Source organism: Anomaloglossus baeobatrachus, chromosome 6 (assembly GCF_048569485.1).
Source record: "Anomaloglossus baeobatrachus isolate aAnoBae1 chromosome 6, aAnoBae1.hap1, whole genome shotgun sequence".
Classification (NCBI taxonomy): Eukaryota; Metazoa; Chordata; class Amphibia; order Anura; family Aromobatidae; genus Anomaloglossus; species Anomaloglossus baeobatrachus.
The window spans coordinates 328,278,392-328,290,943 of NC_134358.1; the positions used below are offsets into that span (position 1 = coordinate 328,278,392).

The 12,552-nt window shown below is 44.9% G+C and overlaps 1 protein-coding gene across 2 annotated transcripts in view; it reads right to left on the reverse strand.

Moving 5' to 3' along the window:
- MOCOS (molybdenum cofactor sulfurase) overlaps positions 1–12,552 on the reverse strand; it is a 393,375-nt gene that overhangs the window by 284,097 nt on the left and 96,726 nt on the right. The window lies entirely within an intron of this gene.

Sequence of the window (12,552 nt, forward strand, 5' to 3'; positions counted from 1 at the left end):
TAACAGAGTTTATTTTCTACTATATCTATATCTGCTGCAAACATCAGACATTTTAAATATATTTAGATCATTTTTCTGATATTCACTTTCACTTTCACCATCATTGTGTCATCTGTTTTTATTCTGGTGAAAAACAAATCTGATATATACCTTCTCTTTGCAATCAGTTAAAAACTTGAATGTGCAAGATTTCTCCACAAATTGGTAAAACTTGGACATGTCTCACAGACAAATCAAGATGACCAAAAAAATGAAATTTTCATACTATCCATTAAAAAACAGTGGTTGGACTCAGATGTGTTAATGGGACATAAGACTAAGTGAATATGATAGCCCACAAAATGAAAATAAGGGCAAGATAATGCATATCTGACTCTTTAATCAAGTTAAATCTCATGAGCCAGATCAGACACCCCATACTTTGCACTGACGAGGGGCAAGCACCCCGAAACACCGTGTCTGCAAATTGGGATTCTGATCTCGCATATATATCCTAAGTTCTATGTAAAGGGTTGTTAAAAATCCACATTTAACTTTTAGGATCGCTACTTCCAATAGGTGGTGCTGCGCTAGAGTTTGTCTCCAGTCCTGGAGAGACAATTTGAATATTTTGCAGAGGGGTGTGGCAGCTATAAGTCCCCTTACTTGAAAGCAGCCAGACTGGCTTGCAAAGTCTCCATAAGGAGAATAGTGTTCCCCCGTGATCCCCACATAGCTTTCTCATGAGCCATATCAGACACCCCATACTTTGCACTGACGAGGGGGCATGCACCCTGAAACACCGTGTCTGCAAATTGGGATTCTGATCTGGCATATATATCCTAAGTTAGGCCGGTTTCACACATCCGGCTTTTTGCCGTTTTGCCGGATGCGGCGCTCTCCCGTACAGTTAATACAGTACAATGACAGCGCAACAAGCGCCGGTCACATGCTGTCATGTGACCGGCGCATGTGACCTGGAAGTTACAGCGCTGTCATTGTACTGTATTAACTGTACGGGAGAGCGCCGCATCCGGCAAAACGGCAAAAAGCCGGATGTGTGAAACCGGCCTTATATGTAAAGGGTTGTTAAAAATCCACATTTAACTTTTAGGATCGCTACTTCCAATAGGTGGCGCTGCGCTAGAGTTTGTCTCCAGTCCTGGAGAGACAATTTGAATATTTTGCAGAGAGGCGTGGCAGCTATAAGTCCCCTTACTTGAAAGCAGCCAGACTGGCTTGCAAAGTCTCCATAAGGAGAATAGTGTTCCCCCGTGATCCCCACATAGCTTTCTCATGAGCCAGATCAGACACCCCATACTTTGCACTGACGAGGGGCGAGCACCCTGAAACACCGTGTCTGCAAATTGGAATTCTGATCTGGCATATATATCCTAAGTTATATGTAAAGAGTTGTTAAAAATCCACATTTAACTTTTAGGATCGCTACTTCCAATAGGTGGCGCTGCGCTAGAGTTTGTCTCCAGTCCTGGAGAGACAATTTGAATATTTTGCAGAGGGGTGTGGCAGCTATAAGTCCCCTTACTTGAAGGCAGCCAGACTGGCTTGCAAAGTCACCATAAGGAGAATAGTGTTCCGCGTGATCCCCACATAGCTTTCTCATCAGCCAGATCAGACACCCCATACTTTGCACTGACGAGGGGGCAAGCACCCCGAAACACCGTGTCTGCAAATTGGGATTCTGATCTGGCATATATATCCTAAGTTCTATGTAAAGGGTTGTTAAAAATCCACATTTAACTTTTAGGATCGCTACTTCCAATAGGTGGCGCTGCGCTAGAGTTTGTCTCCAGTCCTGGAGAGACAATTTGAATATTTTGCAGAGGGGTGTGGCAGCTATAAGTCCCCTTACTTGAAAGCAGCCAGACTGGCTTGCAAAGTCTCCATAAGGAGAATAGTGTTCCCCCGTGATCCCCACATAGCTTTCTCATGAGCCATATCAGACACCCCATACTTTGCACTGACGAGGGGGCATGCACCCCGAAACACCGTGTCTGCAAATTGGGATTCTGATCTGGCATATATATCCTAAGTTCTATGTAAAGGGTTGTTAAAAATCCACATTTAACTTTTAGGATCGCTACTTCCAATAGGTGGCACTGCGCTAGAGTTTGTCTCCAGTCCTGGAGAGACAATTTGAATATTTTGCAGAGAGGTGTGGCAGCTATAAGTCCCCTTACTTGAAAGCAGCCAGACTGGCTTGCAAAGTCTCCATAAGGAGAATAGTGTTCCCCCGTGATCCCCACATAGCTTTCTCATGAGCCAGATCAGACACCCCATACTTTGCACTGACGAGGGGCGAGCACCCCGAAACACCGTGTCTGCAAATTGGGATTCTGATCTGGCATATATATCCTAAGTTATATGTAAAGGGTTGTTAAAAATCCACATTTAACTTTTAGGATCGCTACTTCCAATAGGTGGCGCTGCGCTAGAGTTTGTCTCCAGTCCTGGAGAGACAATTTGAATATTTTGCAGAGAGGCATGGCAGCTATAAGTCCCCTTACTTGAAGGCAGCCAGACTGGCTTGCAAAGTCTCCATAAGGAGAATAGTGTTCCCCCGTGATCCCCACATAGTGCTAGAGTTTGTCTCCAATCCTGGAGAGACAATTTGATTTCTTTAATCAAGTGTAACCCTACATGCTAAAAAATATGTGTATTAACTTTGTAAAAGAAAAATATTGCATTCTAAGTTCTTGTTTTATGGCTCCATCAACATTACTTACATTACAACCTTTATTTCCAAGCACCTGGTACGAAAATGCAACCGATGCAAATAACACATGGATTTTGATGCTTTTTTCCTCATCTTTTGCACCACTTTAAATTTATTTTCTCACTATAAATTTTTTTTGTTAACTGAAAAAATGGGCCAACATACCTGTTGTTAAAAGTGCAATGTGTATGTGCATGTTCACACTGTGGCCATAAATATAAAAAAAACTGTGATGAAAACAATGAGTAAATACTAATTGTGTAGTAGTAAAAACATGTAAACATAGGGAACTTAATTGACACTATTTTGATATAAAAAGGGTGAAAGCATCCCTCTGTGACAAGGTGTTCCCAATAGGAAAGTCCCAAAGCCTAATATCTCACCTCACTATGTGCCAGCAGGCTTCAAAATAGAGGGCAATGTTGGCCCTAGACCTGACTGTTTCACACCAAGCCAAGGAAATTTGTAAAGTTGTCTAAGGGTTTAGGGAACAACTTCCAAACATAAAGAGGGCAGAGACAGAAAAAAATATTATATTGCACATAAATCTTAATAAAAAAAATCTCATTTACTGGCTATGTCATTCAAAAATAGAATGAAATAGCAGCAGCATCAAACAGCATAGTAAATGGTGGGATCCATGGACAAAAAATTCTGTTTTCCCCATCCAGACAAAAAATGTCTGAAAACGTCAGAAAAAAATAAAGTTTTGTCGAACAACTATGAAATACAAAAAATATATTTCGGGGGCTCAAACTAAGTCACAAATTACATGCTGTGATCCCAATACAAGTAATATAAGCTTTTTATTGAACAGATAATTCATTTGCAATATGAGTAATTCAATTTTGCTTGCTGCTAGAGGGGTGCAAACATTTGATGTTCTTTCAGAATAAGTACTATGCATGCTGACAAATAAACATGGCCTGAAGTTGCAAACATGCCCAATAAATGTGTATGTTTAGCCGTGAAGGATGACTTTTGCTCACTGTGCTAATGTTTATTGTTCAGAACAGTTTTCTTTCATAATAAATCATATGTATTGACTACTTAAAGGGAACCTGTCAGGTGCAATATGCACCCAAAACCACGAGCAGTTCTGGGTGCATATTGCTAATCCCTGCCTAACCATTCCTGTATACACTAGCATACATAAAGAGATTTTTAGTAAAAGTATTTCTAAAGATCTTTTATCTTATGCTAATGAGTACGGGGACTAGTCGCAAGGGCGTTATATCCCCCAACTAGTCCACCCTCTTAGCATGTTAACACGCCTACAGGGGCATACTAAGATTGCTACTCAATGCAGCATCACCAGTGGTGCAGGGTGTGTCGCCCAAGGGATACCGATCCAGCTTCAGGGATGCCACAGGGTCTTCTTCTGTTTATGGCAAACAGGTATGTTAGTTTGGTAAATGTGTCGTGACGCCACTCACGGCTTGCGGTTAGGGATTTGGATGACCGCCACTGCAGGTTTAATGAGCGTCTGAGGCTGATGGAGTCTGCAGTCAGATGGTGTGGCCCCCCGTGAGTGAGGTAGGCTCCAGGGGCTCAGGTGTGTAAGGTAGTGGGTCAGGAATAACTCAGTCCGAAAGTCTTTCAACTGCTCTTTACTCACTTTCGATGTTGCTGTGGTGAGCTGACTGGGCGATGCTGAGATACACCAGGTTAAACCAGAGCTCCTTCAGGCCAGTCTGAGGGTAACCCTTAACTCACCTTCCTAGCACTCTTTGTTCGGATAACCCCTGACTTGAAGTACCTTGGGGTCTATCCAAGGATGTCGCTACTGCCTTTTCTCCCCTTTTTGGACCGTTTGCCGGCAGCGTGGACCAGGTAAGATAGCTTCTGGCTCTGTCTCCTTATGGGTCCCTGCGTTGCTGCTGAGGCTCGCACTCTGTGTGGTTGGTGAGGTACTTGTAGTTCCCTCACTGGCAGGTTTAGCAGATCAATAAATTGAAGTCTACTCAAGGGACCTGTACCCCGTACGTGCCTAGTCACCGGCAGTCCCCGTACTTGACTAAATCTCTCTCTGTCTTTCTGACTGACTGACTGGTCACCGTTCTCCCCCGCTATGGCTACTTCACGTGCAGGGTTTAACTAGTGTGAGTGCGCATCTGCATCTCCTAGCAACCGCCGCTCACCACTACCAGACTGGCTCGCTCCACTCCTTCCCTTTCAACCTCTCCATTTTAGCTCCCAGGCCCTCCACTACACCCCTTGACAAGAATTGAAGGCCAGACCCCTCTAGGGACTGCCCAAGGGTCCCGTCTAATTGTGTTGGAGACCTGGTTGCTATGTGTCTGAGCGTACACACCTCTTTCTGGCCTTTAGAACTACCTGGAAGCACTTTCCCAGCATAGGTGCAGTACTCAGTGGTGCCTGACCCGGTCATGGGTGCCACACAGCACATATCTGTGTTCGCTGTGACCGCACTTCTGAATGCCAGGCACTTTTGGTCATACGCAGTTTGAAGCCGGGTTTAGACGTCCCAGCTTCAGAGAGGTCTACAGAGCATGACTGGAAGTGCCGGGCATTCAGAAGCAGGTTAACAGCGAACTCAGGTACACGCGGCACCGCTGGTGATGCTGCATTGAATAGCATGTTAATACGTCCCTGTAGACGTGCTAACATGCTAAGAGAGTGGATGGTCGGGGGGATATAATGCCCTTGGGACTAGTCCCCTCACTAGCATATGGTAAAAAGTCTTTAGAAATTCTTTTCTGTGCTGCATGATTGGATTGTATCCCAAAAAAACGGACGTCACTAGGATGGTCTGTGTGCCGTCCGTGTGAAGTGATTTTTTGCCTCACAACCATTGACTTGTATTGGCGAGTCTTGGACGATTTCGGCAGCAAATAGCAGCACGTTGCGACTTTTCTCTCATCCAGAATCTGGATGAGAGAAAAGCTGACCAACTGCCCTGTCTCATTGCCTAACATTGGTTTGAGTGTAATGCGAGATTTTCTCGCATTGCACTCGTCCGATTCATATGCTCGTGTGAGCATACCCTATGTGTGTATATAGTGAGAGACCTGTAAGTCAGGGGAATTGGGGCAGGAAGAAACTGACGATTCTACCTCTTGGACTATTCATCCTAGTCACATCGTGCTGGCTGGCATTTAAGAAGTGTGCTTAGAAATTCTGCAGTATTTTAGAGTAAATTGTGCCAAACTTTATTTGCTTTCAGATACAGATGCAGTTACATTAAAAACCAGGAATATAATCATATAATAAGGAAACTACACACACATACATAGGCATTTTTGCAGCTTTCTGCAGGCAAAACCTACTCTCTACGTGGTAAAGAAGCTGCTTCCAAAAAAACAGGTTTCTGCATTTTGCTGCATTTTTTGGTGTGGATTATTGTGCGAATTGTCTATAGTACATGTTTAATAAAGTTAGTTTTATATATTTAAAATATGCAGCTGTTTTCTATTTCAGTCAGAAAAAATGCAGCTGTTTTCTATTTCAGTCAGAAAAAAAGCAATCGTGTTCATAAGATTTCTGAAATCTCAAGACTTTTGCTGGTACTGTAAAAATCAGCTTTTAATTTGCATTAAAAACAGCCAAAAAAGAAAGCAGCAAAACACAATGTGTGAACTTAGCCTTAATGTCACAAGACAAAGCCCACCATTCTGGTCTGGGCAGTAAGATCATATCCCAGGGTTGCCTCTTAGGCGGGCTTTGCACGCTGCGACATCGGTAACAATGTGTTACCGATGCTGCAGCAATAGTCCCGCCCCCGTCGCACGTGCAATATCTAGTGAAAGCTGCCGTAGCGATTATTATCACTATGGCAGTTTCACACGCACATACCTGCCGTGCGACGTCCCTCTGGCCGGCGACCCGCCTCCTTCCTAAGGGGGCGGGTCGTGCGGCGTCACAGCGACGTCACACGGCAGGCGGCCAATTGAAGTGGAGGGGCGGAGATGAGCAGGATGTAAACATCCCGCCCACCTCCGTCCTTCTCATTGCAGCCGGCGGCAGGTAAGGTGAAGTTCCTCGCTCCTGCGGCTTCACACACAGCGATGTGTGCTGCCGCAGGAGTGAGGAACAACATCGCACCTGTCGCTGCACCGGCATTATGGAAATGTCGGAGGCTGCAGCGATGATACGATAACGACGTATTTGCGCTCGTTCATCGTATCAAAAAGGTTTTACACGTTGCGATATCGACTGCGATGCCGGATGTGCGTCACTTTCGATTTGACCCCATCGACATTGCACGTGCAATGTCGCAACGTCCAAAGCCGCCCTTAGTCTTCAGTTCCTGGTGCAGCACATCAAGGCTCTGTGTCTGCCCTGTATTAGGCTGTGTCCGCACTTTCCGTTTTCACCTGCATTTCAGGTGCTTTTTAGGTCCGTTTTGAACTGCAGCGTTTTCATGCCAAAAGGCATGCATTTTTATTTTCCAGCAAAGTCTATGGAAAATGTGAATTTCTTGTCCGCACTTTGCGTTTCTAAACACTGCGTTTAATTTGCATAATTTTGGGTAAAAACCATGCGTTCAAAGAAGCAACATGTCAATTGTTTTTGCCATTTTGGCAGCGTTCTACACCCATTGAAATCTATGAGTTGTAGTTAATCGCTGCCAAAATGTTAAGCAGTGCGCTTGCATTGCATTATTATTGCGATCCACATGTTTTTATTTAACATAACAAAGGCAGGTCTTTCGTTTTTCTCTCTCTGTCAGTCGGTCTGTCGGTCGGTCTCGCTCTATGTCTCTATCTCTCTCTGTCCATGTCAGTCTCTCCCTCCCACCCCCTCTCTCATACTTACCGATCCACGATCACCGGCGCTGCGCAGCACGGCGTTCACACTGTGGCAGCTTCTTCTCTTTTCAAAATGCCGGCCGCTCATTAATCCATCACGTATTCCCTGCTTCCCCCGCCCACCGGCGCCTATGATTGGTTGCAGTCAGACATGCCCCCACGCTGAGTGACAGTTGTCTCACTGCAACCAATCACAGCCGCCGGTGGGCGTGTCTATATCGAGCAGTAAATAAATAAATAAATAAATGAAAAAAACCCGACGTGCGGTCCCCCCCCATTTGGATACCAGCCACACGGCTGAAGACTGGTATTCTTAGGATGGGGAGCTCCATGTTATGGGGAGATCTCCAGCCTAACAATATCAGCCAGCAGCCGCCCGGAATTGCCATATCCATGAGATGCGACAGTCCCAGGACTTTACCGGCTCATCCCGAATTGTCCTAGTGCAGTGGCAAATGGGGTAATAAGGAGTTAATGGCAGCAGCCCATAGCTGCCACTAAGTCCTAGGTTAATCATGGCAGGCGTCCCCCCGAGATACCTTCCATGATGAACCTGTAAGTTAAAGTAAATAAACACACACATCCAAAAAATCCTTTATTTGTAATGAAAGACAAAAAACACCCTCTTTCACCACTTTATTAATCCCTCAAAAACACCTCCAGGTCCGACATAATCGATGCAAGGTCCCACGACGCTTCCAGCTCTGCTACATCGGAAGCTGACAGGAGCGGCAGTAGAACACCGCCGCTCCTGTGATCTCCATGCAGCAACTGAAGTGAGTCGCGCGATCAGCTGAGCTGTCACTGAAGTTACTCGCGGCCACCGTTCTCCAGTGGATGACTGCAGCTGTGGCCGTGAGTAACCTGAGTGAAAGCACAGCAGATCGCGTGGCTCACTGCAGTCACTCAGGAGATTTGCTATCACAGGTGAGTCCTTCACGTGTGACCGCAAATCAAGCCGCGGCACACGCACAGAGCCGCACGATCACAATGAAGTCGGGTGAAGTTCATCCGAGTTCATTCTGATCACGTGGCACTGTTTCGCAGCCAGCCATGACAGTGACAGTGCGGTCCCACTCGGCTCTGCTGCAAGTCTATGGGGATGCTGCAGAGCCGAGTGGGTGCGTACTGAGAAAAATGTGCGTTCTGGATGCATTTCCCACTCTGTCTATGGCAGAGAAAGCATCCAAAAAGCATGAATTCTCTCCAGGAATGTCCGCACTTTGCGTTCTGCCGAATGCGTCTCAGAATGCAGCTTTTTCGGCTGCGTTCTGAAACGCACACGCAGGGACTTACATGCTGCAGAATTGAACTGCAAAGTGCGGACACAGCCTTAAGCTCTCAACCACCCTCCCATAATTCATGGACTCAAGCCTGGGTAGAGAACCCTTCCAGTTGGCACAGCTACATCCAGGTACTGGTGGCACCATCTGTGAGTGCAGTGCTCAATTTAGATAATGGACAAAAGGTGACGACAACCTGGCAATTGGCAATAGAGTCAAGTAGGGGAAATTTACCTCAAAATATTTTGCTAAATATTGCAAATTTGTGGGTGTGGAGATTTTGCCCACACGGAAAGAAAATTGCATCAGATTATTAACAGAACTGGCAGAGCTCCAGGAGTCATATCCTTCATAAATCAGCATAGGAAAAGCCCCATCTTCTAATAAAACAATTATTAATAGCATATACACATTCTGTTCACTTTTACATTGCTGCAAATAACAGAACAGTAAGACTGCGATAGAGCTATATAAGTGATTTCTTTCTAACTGACCAGTTTATTCACTAGGGCCTCTGGTTCCCTGTCTAGTAAAACAGGAATATTCAGCCTGATACAATATAATGCAATAAGAGAAACTGGAGCAGCAGCTGGCAATGTTAAACAAATCAATTAACTGGAGACTCCATGCTGACATTTCAGTGATCGTCTCCAGGCTAATGATAAAGGTCTAAAATCACATCTTCAGAAATAGATGCATCAGTGAGGGAACTGTGAATAATCTTGGCAAAAAATGTCAGGATTGATCCCCTGCTGTGAATTATCTAGAATTGTTTTGAATCACTGTCCAGAGCCAAGGATAATCCACAATCGGAGTAAATTTTATTTCTGACTGGCTGTTTGCTGTGATATAACCTAATCTAGGTATAGAACACTGGAGATCAAAATTAGAGAACAAGACACAATTTCTAAATTATTAAGGTAGTCCTAGGTGATTTTATCCTAAAGGCCCTGTCACACACAGAGATAAATCTGCGGCAGATCTGTGGTTGCAGTGAAATTGTGGACAATCAGTGCCAGGTTTGTGTCTGTGAACAAATGGAACAATATGTCCATGATTTCACTGCAACCACAGATCTGCCAAAGATTTATCTCTGTGTGTGACGGGGCCTTAACATGAGTAAACTCGCAGTATTTTAAGGATTTTTCATAAATTGAATTTATTCTTCAGCAAATAATAAAAATGTAACTGAGATAAATGAAAAAGAACACTGATCAAAATTAGAGAACACTTTCAGATACCTGCAAGTTAGGGTAACTTCACACAGTGCGTTTTTCGTGGCGTTTATTCGCGTTTTTTGGGTGCATTTTTGCTCATAAAACTGCATGACTATGCTTCCCCAGCAAAGTCTATGAGTTTTCATTTTTGCTGTCTGCACACAGCGGTTTTTTTTAGCTGTGTTTTTGTGGTGGCCACAAAAACGCAGCATGTCAATTATTTTTGTGTTTTTCACTGCGTTTTCCACCCATTGAGTTCAATGAGATAAAAAAACGCAATTAAAAACGCAAATTCCATTTATAGCTGCATTTCAGTGCGTTTCTATGACTAAAAACGCAGCTATAAACGCAAGGGGTGGGTAGTAAAGTGACATGTACAGGAAGAGTATTCTTTCTGTCAGTCAACACAGAAGCGTGAATCCTCCCGGTACCGCCACCACTGCCTCCACCTCCCGTCCTGCGCTATGTCCACTCCCGTGCGGCGCCATGTCCGCTCCCGTGCAGCGTCATGTCCGCTCCCGTGCGGCGCCATGGCCGGGCGGGAGATGGAAGCAGCTGCAAAATTAAAAGTGAACAGTAGAAAAAAAAAGTCATACTCACCTGTCTGCAGACTCCCGACATGTCCGCTCCCAGCTCCTCTTCCCGGTATCGCCACCCCTGCTCCGGTTGTGTCCCGGCTCCCAGGCACGTCCGATTGCTGCAGGACCTGGCGGTGGATCACCTGATGCGGCACCTGACGCATCAGCTGATCGTAAGTCTTGCGGTGACGCCAGCTTTTTACAGCCCGGCCGGCTATCAGCTGATGATGTCAGGAGACTCCCGTCCGATCGCTCCAGGAGCTGCCAGTAATCAGCACATAAGTGAGTATTTTTTTTTTTTCACTGATGCATCAGCTGATTGTATAAACGGCTTTTATGCAATCAGCTGATGTGTGATGTGATTCAGACCCTTGAACCTGACACATCATCTGATTGCTTTGCCTTCCAACAAACCGATCAGATGATATTGGATCCGGAAGGACGGCGTGGGACCCTTGACCCAGAATTACTGCGGAGGGGGGTTCTTTATTTCAATAAAGATGGAGTCACTAATTGTGTTGTGTTTTATTTCTAATAAAAATATTTTTCTGTGTGTTGTGTTTTTTTTAATGTTTACTAGATAGAAATTCATGGTGGCCATGTCTAATATTTGCGTGACACCATGAATTTCGGGCTTAGGGCCAGCTGATAATATACAGCTAGCCCTAACCCCATTATTACCCAGCGAGCCACCCGTCACCAGGGCAGCTGGAAGAGTTGGATACAGCGCCAGAAGATGGCGCTTCTATGAAAGTGCCATTTTCTGTGGTGGCTGCGGACTGCAATTCGCAGCGGGGGTGCCCAGAAAGCTTGGGCACCCTGCACTGCGGATTCCAATCCCCAGCTGCCTAGTTGTACCTGGCTGGACATCATTTTTTTTTAAATTATTTCATGAAATTCATGAAATAATTAAAAAAAAAGGGCTTCCCTATATTTTTGGTTCCCAGCTGGGTACAAATAGGCAGCTGGTGGTTGGGGGCAGCCTGTACCTGCCTGCTGTACCTGGCTAGCATACAAAAATATGGCGAAGCCCACGTCATTTTTTGGGGGGGGCAAAAAACTCCTGCATACAGTCCTGGATGGAGTATGCTGAGCCTTGTAGTTCTGAAGCTGTCTGCTCTCCTGCATACACAATTCGATGGAGGATGCTGAGCTTTGTAGTTCTGAAGCTGCTGTCTGCTCTCCTGCATACACTATTGGATGAAGTATGCTGAGCCTTGTAGTTCTGCTCCCCCTGCCTCTCCCTCCAGCATACAGTCCTGGATGGAGCATGCTGAGCCTTGTAGTTCTGCAGCTGTCTGCTCTCCTGCATACACTAGTGGAGAATGAAGAACATATTGAAGAAGGAAATGACATCAGACCTTTTTTCTTTTTTTTTTCAACAATCTTTAATGGCATTGTTCACTGATAAAAAACGCATAAAAATGCAGTGAGCAAAAACGCAGCAAAACGCAGTAAGAACGCGTGCGTTTTTTGACACTTTTTTTGCCGTGGGTGCCTTTTTGTGTGCGTTTTTTGCCACAAAAAACGCACAAAAACGCAGCGTCAAAAAAACACAGTGTGTGAACTTAGCCTTATTGGTGTTATCTGCCACCTGGGGCTCATTTCTTTAATTATCTGACAAACCCTATGTAACTGACAGCCTAACTTTTCAGTTTCTACTGACTTCGCAAAAATAGTCTGTCATTTCAAAGTGACTGAAACCCTCCAGCAGCAGGTTGTCCAGATGAAGGCCAAATGGGTAACCCTATCAGCCTTAGCAAGAGAAGTTGGTCGTTCCAAGTCTGTGATTTTGAGAATATTGCATCTTTACAAATGAGCTTCTCTTCTGGAGGGGATAGGCAGGACTATGCAGGAATGATAACGCTACACTGCATCATGTATGTATTTATTTCTCAGTTGTAAATGGAACAGAAAAATGGAAAAGATTAACATAAAGAACCTAATGAGTTTAGCCTATTTTTTCTGACTGTTAGGCAAGCCTTC